This window comes from Pectinophora gossypiella, chromosome 20, assembly GCF_024362695.1.
Source record: "Pectinophora gossypiella chromosome 20, ilPecGoss1.1, whole genome shotgun sequence".
Classification (NCBI taxonomy): domain Eukaryota; kingdom Metazoa; phylum Arthropoda; class Insecta; order Lepidoptera; family Gelechiidae; genus Pectinophora; species Pectinophora gossypiella.
Genome location: NC_065423.1, coordinates 9,333,213 through 9,345,603, shown reverse-complemented (window position 1 = coordinate 9,345,603; position 12,391 = coordinate 9,333,213). Strand labels below are relative to the sequence as shown.

General features: G+C 37.4%; 1 protein-coding gene across 1 annotated transcript in view; it reads left to right on the top strand.

Annotated features, from left to right (window-relative positions):
* Positions 1–12,391, top strand: part of LOC126376193 (titin) — a 167,808-nt gene that overhangs the window by 56,338 nt on the left and 99,079 nt on the right. The window lies entirely within an intron of this gene.

Sequence of the window (12,391 nt, the reverse complement as noted above, 5' to 3'; positions counted from 1 at the left end):
ATAAATCTACAACAACATAATTTAGAGAAAACGCTAATGGTGATGTAAGTTATATGTTAATAATGAACTATTTTTCCTTCCTTTTCACCTATGAGTTAATAATAAAAAGGGCAACTATTCTATCTAACCGAACTAGGTATCAATATTTTACAATTTCGAATGTAATACTTGAAGGAAATTTTCATTGAAGTTATAATATTATCAGGTAGGTACCTCAATTTATACTGAGATTAGTATTGTTATTCCTGATTAACAAAAACAGGATTTGAATCCCATGTCTTAATGATAATGCTAAAACTTTTAGTGATAGACATTCGGAATTAATTTTACCAAAATTTTGAAAAAGTAAATATCATAAAGGTAGGTATATTTGCTTGTGCAAATTTTCCCATTATAACTTTATAGGGAATTCTTCCTCCTCATGAGGTACTATTCTTAAACGGCCTTGCTGCCTGGGCCACTGTTGATACTAATGGCTGTGAGACTGCTAATACATCCGGTTGTAGCTCTGCTACTACTGCTGGCTGTAGGGCTGCTGGTACTGCTGGTTATGGCACTGCTGATCATGACTGGATGCATCACTGCTTTTATTGCTGGCTGTGGGGCGGCCTGCTGATACTGTTCCTTGTGGGCTTTCTGTTCATGCTGTTGGCTGTGGGGCTGCCTGCTGATACTGTTGTCTCTGTTCCACAGATCCTGTTGCTATCTCGTTTACTCACTCTTCGGGCAATGTTATTCATTATTATTTATGTGCTATTTGAATTTTATGATGTTGGTTGACAGAATTTAATAGCAGTATTCTCTAACCATGTCTTGTGTACAGTTATCTCTTTTGAAAGTAATCTCTGACATTACATACTATTAATACTTTGATTTCTAGCACAGTTGAGGTTGATTAATAGAACAGAGGCTTTTAGGTTTTGAATTGTCGGTTATTTCTTCAGAATTTGTACTCTCATTATTTTATAATAATCAATTTGACATAATAGTCTATTGTTTCTCAGCATTAGTCTAATCTTGAGTTTCAACATGGGTAGGTAAGCCCCGACAATTCAATGGTTTATCTTCGATTCCTCAAGTGACAAACCAAACATGGAAATACAAGTATAAAAAATAGTTGGTCTATGTTCTAGCTATCTACTAGCGTTTAGCAAAAGGCGATACTTGTAGTGGTAGCTTTATGTTATTTGAGTTGATACCATCAAGTCCATTGTCTATCCTCTAAGTGATAGCTCTAGGTATGGAAATGAGAAATAGGTATATAGCGCTTGCTAATGCCGACCATAATCGTGGTAGCTCTTATATTAATAGGGTTCATACCATAAAGTCCATTGTCTATCCTCTAAGTGATAGCTCTAAGTATGGAAATGAGAAATAGGTATATAGCGCTTGCCAATGCCGACCATAATCGTGGTAGCTCTTATGTTAATAGGGTTCATACCATCAAGTCCATTGTCTATCCTCTAAGTGATAGCTCTAAGTATGGAAATGAGAAATAGGTATGTTAGCGCTTGTCAATGGCGACTTTCTTAGTGGTAGCTCTTACATTCATTGTGTTGATACCTTCAAGTCCATTGTCTATCCTCTAAGTGATAGCTCTAGGCATGGAAATGATAAATAGGTATATTAGCGCTTGGCAATGGCGACGTTCCTGGTGGTAGATCTTTTGTTAATTAGGTTGATACCATCAAGTCCATTGTCTATCCTCTAAGTGATAGCTCTAAGTATGGAAATGAGAAATAGGTATGTTAGCGCTTGTCAGTGGCGACCTTCCTAGTGGTAGCTCTTATGTTCATTACATTGATACCTTCAAGTATATTGTCTATCCTCTAAGTGATAGCTCTAGGTATGGAAATGACAAATAGGTATATTAGCGCTTATCAATGGCGACCTTCCTAATGGTAGCTCTTATGTGCATTGTGCCTTTAAGTCCATTGTCTATCCTCTAAGTGATAGCTCTAGGTATGGAAATGTAAAATAGGTATATTAGCGCTTAGCAATGGCAAACTTCCTAGTGATAGCTCTTATGTACATTAAGTTGGTACCATCAAGTCCACTGTCCGTCCGCTAAATGATAGCTCTAGGTATTAAAATAAGGCATAGGTATATTTGCGCTTTGCAACAGTCTTAGTGGTTGATTTTTATGTTAATAGGGTTGATACATCAATTCCATTGTCTATCCTCTATTGTGATAGCTCTAAAAGGAAACAAATAGTCTGTCTATTCTCTAGTCAGACAGTTCACTACTAGTGCTTAACTAGGTGACTCTCCAAGTGGTGTTCTCTTGTTGGTTAGGTTGGTACCAATAATCATCACCCATATGTTGGAAGCTTGAATTATAATAAGATTAGAGTAATTTGGAAGAAATTGCTTACTATAATAAGGCTATCTTTGCCTGTACTCTCTTAACACTCTTTCTGTTTTTATTGTTAGGGTACATTATCATCATCTTATATTGTAAGTATCATTCGGAGAAGATAACATTATTAACACCACTTAACAGAGACTGTGAGAAGGGATTATGTACTGTTATAATATATATAATATCATTTTTAAGTATGGTTATCTTGTAGTAAACCAATTATAATTCTCTAAATGTTTTAAGTGTTATCTTGAATAAGTTATGTATCTTGTCTACCAATGGTGTAGATGACCTCTGTGATATTGAGTACTACTGTGTCATGGGTACTTCTTGATGAACAGGGTAAACATGAAGTGCTTGTCATGTAATTATCTGAACTTGTCAAATTATTTCCGAGTTAATTATTTACTTTTCTATGCCATTCTGCGGTTATATTTCACTGGTTCTCTTTGTTTTATAATAAAACTGCTCATTTCATTCGCTGATAGTAAGTTATCAACCGCAACATAAGCCAAGAACACGAATTACAAAAAGAAACAAAAAAAATATTTTTTTTTTTATTTTTTTTTTTTTTATTTTTTTGACAGATGAAAATAAAAACGCGGCAATCAGGGACTGAAGACAAGGCTTAGGCCTATTTTGATCGTGATTTTCGAATATTAAATTACTAAAGTCAAGACTGTATAGTCCTCAGATCTTTGCCTGCCTTATATAAGGCGAATTTAAACAACATCAACATTGGAATAAAGTATAACTTTTAAATCACTGTTATAACACGAACACGATACAATTTTAATATTATTATTATTTCTGTTAATAAAACTAGTTACTTTTATTAGTAATAAGTACCAACTTAAGTTACTTCTTCGAATGTTAGGATTATAAAATTATAACCTCAAAAAAAGTAATTTGTTTTCGACAATAAAAGGAATGAAATTGAATTGATCATAATTATATCTTCTCTTGTTTTAGTAGATGGATAATGTTAAGACTTACCAGTTTAATCCACATTTTGTTTTATCAAAAAGAACTTACGCTCGTTGTCATCCACATTTTTTCTTTGGTACTGTTTCTAGCTTTTTTAGAGAAAAAAGCACTTGATTATGTAAGTAACAGATTTTTCGCACTATATCAATCATGTTTTTGTATTAAATATTGGTTTTCAATTAGTTTATTTACGGAGGCGAAGTGACGCGCCGGTGCACAAAAACCGTAATGACATTAGTTGACAGCTGCGTTCAGGAAGCGGGAAACTAACTTTTTTTTTAGCTTTGGATATGAGCTTTGAAAATTGTGACGATGCTGGAGCATAAGACGTAGACTACACTGTTAAAAACCTCTCGAACAAGGAGCGAGTATAATAATAATAATCCGGAGTAATCTCTACTCAAATCCTGAATGTGAAGTGCTGAATCAGTGCGCGACGTTGCCGCTTCGTGCGGCGAGCCGTTGCCGCATCGACGGATACGTTGGCGCCATGTTGCCGCTCTGTGCGGTGCGGGCGGGCGCCACGCGACGTTGCCGTTCTGCCCGTCTAAACCGTAAAATACCATTCATTCAATTAGTGTGTAACTTTTAATGGATTCGATGAGTGACTATGTGTAAATACAAGTCCAGAATGTGCAGAATGCAACACATGGTTTGCGGCTAACTAACTATGGAAATTGGGACTTGTTACTCGGTCGGTTTCACTTGGCCTAGTGTAACGTGCTAGATCGAAAACAACGCGCGTTCGATGTAACGAATTCGTAGAGATTTTCCTCAATGACATAACTTTTTCGTACAACAGGCGATGTGAATCCGCGATTTGGGCCGATCGTTCGGCTAATGGTCCGGAATCCGTTGATTGCACAATTTCCGTACCCCCATCCCGTCTCAACATCCCATATTCTCGCTCCAAGTCCTTTTTAGGTCCGCAGATAGGGCAAAATGGCTTTCAAACCCGTTTTAGTAGATTACTTCGGGCCCCTATTTGTCGGGAGTTACTTAACTTATGTCAAACTTGGTAGGTACCTAGTATAGTCAGTCGGTATTCTTTAATCCTACACAAACTGGTTCCATGCGAGTTTGTCATTAGCTTTGTAATGTAGTCGTAAAACTTGGTAAAAAATGTAAAAATAGCATCGTTTGGTGAAACAATCGGCAGTTTTTTAAGTTCTAAGAATACATACCTAACTAGCTGCCTACATTTTTTCTTACAGTGTTACAGACATGGCATACATATTAATTACATTAGATTCGCTGATACACGATACAACTACGGAATAGAAGAAAGATGTTGGAAGGGCTAAGGGATCGCGCTAGGCGCGCCATACAAGTATGAGCGTTCATACTTCAACTTTGCACTCCACTTGTCCGCAAACTTAGACGCACGCAAAGGTCGTGTGTTGCATTATAATGCAGATTATAATCTGCAGGACAAGAAGTCGGATATCAACTATCATGCAAGGAGATCCCTCCTTATTATAGGAAGGCTAAAAACCTTAATATGATCGGCTAATTCACAAAAAAAAATATTTTTGTTTGCACTATTTTACGAATAGTTATGATGAAATTACATACAATGCATAAAATGCCGAAGCGGCGACAGTCGTTCTCATACGAAAAGGCCTTTCCAACTTCTTTCTTCTATTCCGTGGATACAACTATGCGAGTGCGGGCATAAAATCTTAATAAACTACCTCGCTGGCAATTTATGGGGTGAATCTGAATATCCCCGAGCAACGGCTCCCGGGATGAAATTTATTCAGTATTTTTACTACTCTTTGCTTCTTTTTTAACTCCTTTATTAAAAATACACACCACATGCAGCAGAAGGCAACTTTAAAAATGCAAATTTTTGTTCCAGGTAATTGTTATTACGACGTGGAGTATAACGATCTCGTGTGCTGTCGTAAGTTTGCACGAGTTATTTGCCACATCTTTCAATCTTATACCAACATACCAAATTGGTATAACGATATGTGAATCATTAAATTAAATATCCGCTAGCATGTTTTTCTGAAAATGAACAGTGTTCAAACACTGACTTGACTCATTGTGAAGTATCCACACACTTTGAGCGCCTAACCGTGAGAGAGTATAAAGGTAGAATATTTTCATACCGTAGCCATGAGGAGTGAAAGGAAACAATTATGGGCTTCGCTCCTCGTAAGAATTTTAATACAGGGAGATACCTTTCCGAGAAACCTTTTTTTGCTTATAAACGCGAGAAATGAATCTCGAACCAAAGGGAATGAGTTGGGGATTATTAGACATCGGCTTAAAAGTAAGCATAGGTTAGGTTAGAATTTGGAACTCTTATACCGGATAATCGGAAACGGATCTTATAATCGGAAAGAAATGGACTATGTTGTTACACGCGAAAAGTCAACACGAGTAGAATTCAATAAAAAATCTAAAAACGGAACATTATTTCTTCCCACACGTGCGATCTGACCGAATTACTAATCTATTTCAGTCGCACTCGGCTGCCAGCGTGCTGCCATGCTGCGTGGTATTATGAAGAGCATCCGTTGAGATTAGTTTTGGCAGGGGCTCGGTGTTTACGCGTTATTTATTCCTGGCATAAATCCCGTTCGCTCGCTATGTCGGCGAATTTTTCTGGCGCCTTTTCGTTTCTTTTGGGAAAGGCAACGATTTTTGCAAGTCTACTGTAATATGCATGCGAAATTCTCAGTTCTCACAGTTTGCGAGCGAAACGGCAACGACGCTGTAATATGAATTCGCACGGCTTCGCGAATCGTGAAAGTCTATACGTCCGCTCGACCGGCCTGGAAACTTTATCTTGCCACCACGACTAGAATGACACGTCTCGAGGTAATAAGTACACTTAATACCGACCCAACTTGTTTATAATTAACCGATGGATAAGGTTCACGATGGAAATTGCCTGAGAAAAACTTGTTGTCGCTGTAAAAGGACCTATCAATAATGAGGCAGACTCGAAAATGTATAATCGATGTTGACAACCAGCAAAAACTGGTTCGTTCTGCAAAGTGAAGCCAAATACTTAACTCGACTTTACAAAGAAGTTTTAGTCACATCATAATGTGCTTTGTTAGCAGAAAAGAAAACCTGATGTTCTGGGTAAAGACAAAAGAATTTCTGAACTATTCCTAATGATGAGGTCAATAAACATTAAACAGTTACGGCAGTCGATTCCATTCAACGAAGCACAGAAAGAATGTTTGCCTTGTCAACTAAGTGTACGATTCGTAGAAAGTTGCGGAAAAAACGACGCTCATGCGTACATCCGCCATCTTGGTCAGGCTTGACGGACACTGTGGCCTTGGCGGCTTCCTGCTCCAGTGAACACTTCTTTGTTACTGAAACTATAGAACCCGTCTCCCATCTTCGATAACTACGGTAAACAAGCAAATGGCATCATCTAAACGAAAGATAATATCAAATAACATTGTATCAGGTCATTTGCATGTATTTTTTTCTTCTTTTTATTGTACAGCAGGTGATCGTCGGCCATTCTATACCAGCCCAACCTGTCCCTCTAATGTATGGTTATTGAAATCTACCTACAATACACTTGATAGCTAGTAGCATCCGTTCCTTACATATAAAGTGCTTGTGCAGGTTTCTTTGTGAGCTCAAGAACATCTGTCTGTTCCTTAGCATAATACCTATGACGGTGTGTGTAACAGCTGTTTTCAACTTAGTTGTTGTTCTGACAATATTTCCATTTTTCTGAAGTAATGTGAGTGATTGCTTTAATCACAGTAAATAAATATCGAAGAAACATTTTTCTTATTGAAATTATGTTGTTCCTCAGCCATAATCCCATTTGCGTTAATGCACGACTGATTGTATTAGTTACACTTATTAGCTTTGCCATAATTTATAAGTAAAACATTGTTTTTATTTTGAGAGAGTGTGGCGTAACAACTAGCTCTCATCTGAATTGCAAATGGCGGCTGCGAAGTGCGGCAACGTCACGCCGCGAGCTGGCAACGTCGCTGCGTGCGTAATTTTATCAAAGGAACAATCTCAGAGTTATCTATTATCAAGACGTACCTACCTACTATTCTGTCTCGCTTGGAAGAATTCTTTGCTCCTTCCTACGCCGTATTTGAGTTCGTTCAACATTTCCTTACCAAATGCTCTCGTATGTTATTTATGTGAAATGTTTTTATATTGTTCATGGAAGGAAAACAACGAAGAGGCGGGGCTTGGCGCTTGCTTGAGATGAGTTTGTTATGTTAACAAGACCAAAACATTGAGCAAAACAGTCTTAAAATACCTTCCGTGTTCCAATCTCTACCAAAAAAGTTAGCTATTTGATGAATATTTAAAATAGATAACTTACATACTCAGGAATGTAACTTTTCGAAAAAGGCAGCATGCGCCGTATTTGCGAGCAGGAACATTTTTATAAAAAAAAAAAAATATTATTACTTTCGCTCAAAAAGAGCTAAATTCAGCCAGTAAAAATACGAGGGTAAAAAAAGCATTCATCTTGTTTCCAACAATAATTTTGAGCTAAAAAATAAACACGGTTAGGGATACTTCGATACTACCCGTTCCACTGTAGGGAGGGTGAAATGGGAATTTTGCGCGTACCACCCTCTTTTCGGTGATGGGTGGGGGGTGAAAGAGGGTGAACTGAACACTCCCTGGGACCTTGACGTCGGTTCTGGAATCAGCTGTTCATATTGTACACTAATTTTATTATTCGTCATCTAGTTTGCGGATTACGCTTTGGGACTTGTGAAGCATATTTTTGATGACCTTTCGTGAACCACTGAAATTACTTATTTGTGTTTGGAACTGAATTCTAGTTTGGTAACAAACAATTCTTATAAATCTTTATAAGTCTACAAGTATCAGAATTTTCAAAATGTTGTCAAATATCGGACCTGGAAACTTTTACATAAAATGCAAGACGAAAAGAAATTGAACTTTATTCTTGAAACCATTATGTGTTTTCAAAAGCGTAACTTTAAAATACTGCCTGCCTTTTTTAATATAACTTCTCTATTCAAAAAACATTTATTAGGTAGGTACTTTACCTACCTAACAGAACTTTTTCAATATCGACTATTTACCGTAGTAATTCAATATTCCATTAGTACCAGAACCACACCTATAAGCCTTTTGAAGTATCCAACTGCTTTAACTTTTCTAATATTACTCTAATAAGTAGGTAGGCTATTTTCGTATTTCTTGTCTCTCATCTTTCTCCAATGGTAATGCCAGGAAGCTCCCAGAAACACATACACCAACCAACCGTTGCCGAGGTAGACGTTACCCGTTTACTTTACCATTTAGAAATTCCAGGCAAAGCCAAACTGGCAAGCCACACAATACAAAAATAATTTATTATAAACACAAAACAGATGCAACCACAGATGAACTTCAAATTGCGTAAATACAAAGCACAATGAGGGGCCATACTGCTTAACACGCGGTATAAGTCTTGTTCCAAGATTCTTACAATAGAAATCCTGTAGAAGCCATTCGAGGACAACCGTACTTGGAACATATTCCACCTTTTCTACCCTCAGGTGAAATTATGCCAAAAAGGCGCAAGAATACTATAATATACTATAATAATATACTTTTATATTTCCATACAATTTTGCCAGAGAACGCTCGTTGCTAGGCGAGGCACTTCTCGACCTTAGTACCTCCGGAGTCAGAACGATTAATTGCTATCCTCTTGAAATATGAGAGCTGACCTTACCGGGTCATCTAGATGGACACATGCTTTAGGTACTGCGTTGGAATATATCCCGTAGATAATGTTTCCCATCATATAGGTAAGCGAAGAACATTAATCTGAGAACAAAGCATCATAATTCCAAGTCTTTTGTTCCGTCTTTTGCCGTGTACAGAACTAATATGAACTGTACCTTATGCATTTTCGGCAAAAGTCGTCCCATTTCTCTACTACATAGTGTGTCAGTTTTGAAAGAAACCGTAGCATCTGTCACTTTCGCAGTGCCACAATTACCAAGAGCAAAGACTTTGAATTTCTCGTTTACCACGAGACGACGAATAGAAATTAAAGTGATCATTTTCTGAACGTGGCAGTTGCTCGGAAAACTGGAGTAGTTTTTTGTAGCAGAGTACTAATACGTGGAGAAATCTTGATGGATACGACGACATTATATATACGGGTCCGGTTTGTCTGTCGAAGTTTCAACAAACAACATTGGGGATTGGTTCTGTGTAAGCGTTAAGCGAGAAATTGTCGACCATTTAATTTATAAAGGCATTGTTTAGTGACGAGACGATGGTGACGAGGATGACTGATTTAGCTGCCAGAAGACACTGTTATACGATTGTATCTGTAATAGTTATGATGTTTTATTGAACATTCATTATAGCGTCCACCGTTTCGAACGTCAATTTATTTGTATCCAAAGATGACATGATGATTACATACTCATCGCCAGTTATTTACGTAATTAAGATGAAGGCACCAGTTGTTATTTTAATATTTAACTCACGCTGGAAACCTATGCCTGCCGCTATTCGTTGACAGTCGAGCATAAGCATAATGGGGGCGTTGCTACTTTGCTTCAAGTCTTTAACGGTTCCATGCATATCATATTATGTTGCAAGATTTTATTAATATTAAATAGTTTAGTTATTCCCGTGGTATTTAAATAACGATTTGAGATAATGGCCAATCCAGTTGTCTAAGTTTTAAATCCTTCCGAAGGCGATTAATGACCGGTTTTAATAATACCCCTTCTCGAGTACAGTCTGCAGAAAGACTCTTAAGAACGGAATAGGAGTCTATGAATGCTATTAAACATTTACTTACCTATCCAAAAAGACAACTCCAAACATTGTTTTAAGTTTACGCGGTTATTATCATAACCTCAAAGAGAGAGAGAGAGTGGGAGTCTCATATCCCCATTTAAACGCGGTAAGAACCCGTTATTATGTGTTTTAATTATGACAACTCCAAACTTTTAGTTGATGGGTTCCAATCACCAGACTGGTAGACGTAAGTAGGCTATGAGCTTCATAAGTCTACCTTACTATGTCAGTATACTATAATTCTCTGTTTGTGTAGTGTGTGTGTGTGTGGGCAGTGTGGGTGTGTGCTGCGTCCACGCCGCCGAGCCAGACGTTCGCGACATTATCTCACATTCCATAGCTATAGATACAACACGTTGTTTTTATGTCGTTACTCATCGGAAATGTGAAAGATGATGCGAAACGCGAGGCACATGACTGGATGACTAGCTTATGTGCCATAATGTTGTTTGTTTAGTATGCATAAATTATGTCTGAATAGAGTTCATTCTACCAGTAAAGACAAGTAGCAGATGTTCCGTCTTGAAATAGGAATAATATTCATAGAATACGGAGAACGTTTTGCTGTCTATGTAACGAAAAAAATAACAAAAGGCAGTTTGTTTACTCTTGAACTCGACAAGGTTAGAGGAAATCTGCGATTACTTACTGAGTAAGTATAATGCCTTAAGCGTCGTCACTTATCATCAAGCGAGTTTTTAATAGAACACCTTTTTTTTTTTGACGTGACTTATTGTACATTTGCCGCAGATGGCATTAACTACTTGGCCGGACTTAACTACTTGGCCTGACATTTAATAGAACACCAACAAACAACGATATCCTCCAATAAATTACTCCCGATTCCCAGGAATGTACAAATAATAAGATGTTGGCCCTTGAACTTGCACTGTGCAGGAAATAGATGTTTTGAAAGTTTATATTCTCGGAATCTGCCTGCAGAGATTGTGTCGACCTGGCCTTGATTTCCTTACCTTCATGTTTATAATGATCCTGAACTCTTGGTAAATGAAATGAAATGACTTTCTAGTTCAAATACTATTATGGATGAATCTTTGCATATTTTTCTGTTGTTAATATTGAGTTAATCAAAGTAACGGAAGGGCAGCGTTAGCTCACCAGACATATGATTCTTTCTTCTTAAATATCTGAGATTAGATGCATTTAATTCTCTAGCAGCCGACAGATTCAGTCCCCTTTTACAATGGACAAGTGCAATAAAATAAAAATCATCAATCAGTTTGCATTTATTCCATTAACTGCAGCTGCACCTTAAACACGTGGAATTTACTCCTCGAACATTATCATAGTATTAGAAGGGCCGACATTCATTCGAGTTCGAACTTCAAAGTCAGGTGATCGGGAGTTTACCTAGCTGCAAGTTCCTAAAGTAGTTTACGAAGTAAGGTTGCGTTTTGCCGAGCGCAGCGAACGGAACGTTCAAGGTTTGATTCCTATCTCGTCGGTTCCACTCGTGCCCGCTGATATTACGTTAGATAAGCTATTATTCTTCGCTTGTTACTGCAATTCCTGTACCTATTATGTCTATGGTACCTAGTATGCTGGTGCTGCTAACTTTGTTTGTCGCAGTAGTGATGTTTTACGATTTGGGTGTCTATATTTTGAGAATGCATGCAGTTTGTGATGTTATTCTTTCATAATGGAATATCAAGAAATTCTTTGGAGACCAATGGATTTTCTGTAGACAAAAGCTGAAAAGTCTCTTTAGTTAGGAGACTTGGTTCCATCAGTTAGATACACAAATCATTGTGCATGAATTTTGATCTCAAATAGGTAGTACAATACATCTTTGAGCAAATGCGTCGATACACTACTGGTTTAAATCGTCTTCCATATACATTTACTAGCCACAATATTTTGTGTAGTGCGAATAGTGTTGTGTAGTGAGAATTGTTCGTGTCGTGTCTTGATACTTTGTCGCTGTCCTAGATTAATCTTGAGTGGGTTGATTATGAATTCTGAGAACTCTTTGCTATAATAATGTTGCTCTTATTATTATTCTTAAATGATTCAGTGGTATTATGTGGGAGAATATGAGGAAAATAACGGAAAAATCTCCAAGCCATTGTATCCATTTTCTTTTTGCTGTGATGCGCTTTGTCTGTCACATACAATGTTTGTATGGGATCGACATTTTGAAGAAAGGATCTGAAAGGGATCTAAAGAAGCTTTGGGTTTTTTATATTAAAATGCCTATAGGTAGACTTGTAAAGGTTGTTAATT